The sequence below is a fragment of the Limulus polyphemus genome, unplaced genomic scaffold, assembly GCF_000517525.1.
Source record: "Limulus polyphemus unplaced genomic scaffold, Limulus_polyphemus-2.1.2 Scaffold326, whole genome shotgun sequence".
Classification (NCBI taxonomy): domain Eukaryota; kingdom Metazoa; phylum Arthropoda; class Merostomata; order Xiphosura; family Limulidae; genus Limulus; species Limulus polyphemus.
Genome location: NW_013665936.1, coordinates 344,031 through 344,937, shown reverse-complemented (window position 1 = coordinate 344,937; position 907 = coordinate 344,031). Strand labels below are relative to the sequence as shown.

Here is a 907-nt window from a genome sequence, read left to right as displayed (position 1 = left end):
AACGATGGTTCTGCAAATTTCGTTCAGGTGACTTTCAGCCTTAAAAACTGTGATGGCAGGGGCCGACATGTTGAAATTAATATTGATGGTCTGAAGACGCTTGTTGAGTCTAACACAAGGCAAGACAGTCGTGGAATGACCCTGAAATTGCATGTCTTTCATGAAAAAATATGTAAACATCTAAGGAATATGGGAAACTCCATAAAGAAGGTGTTTGTGTGCCACAAGAACTCTCCAATGATCATCGTTTCCAACGTGTGAACGTTGCTTCGTCTCTTCTGGCGCGTAATGCGTGTGAACCATTTTTGGACAGAACTGTCACCGGTGATGAAAAACGGATTCTACAGTCGAATAATAAAAGTCAAAAACAATGGCTCAGTCCTAGAGAAAAACCACTTCCGAACCCCAAACCTGTACTCCATCCGCAGAAAGTGGTGCTTTGCATTTGATGGGACATCAAAGAAGTAATTCATTTCGAATTCCTCAATCCACAGTGAACTGTCAATGCAGAGATCTATAGTCAGCAAGTGGAATGTTTAAATCAAGCCCTTTATCAGAAACGCTCTTCACTCGTCAATCGGAAAAGTGTTCTTCTCCACGACAATGCACGTTCACATATGGCACGTTTGACGCAACACAAGATTAGGGAGTTTGGTTGGGAAGCTCCCCTCCCCCCACCCGCCATATTATTCAGATATGGCACCATCAGATTACCATCTTTTTCGTTAGCTGCAACACCATCTTAATGGAAAAACGTATGCAAGTGTGGAAGGTGTTAAAGAGGACATCGACATGTTTTTTGCTTCAAAGCCAAGTGATTTCTTTAATCAGTGCATTAACAGCTTGAATGTAAGATGGAAAAGCATCATCGATAAGAACGGAGACTATTTCATTTAATGAATGTTTT

General features: G+C 41.3%; 1 protein-coding gene across 1 annotated transcript in view; it reads left to right on the top strand.

Annotated features, from left to right (window-relative positions):
• Nucleotides 1-907, top strand: part of LOC106457403 (dopamine D2-like receptor) — a 44,231-nt gene that overhangs the window by 36,031 nt on the left and 7,293 nt on the right.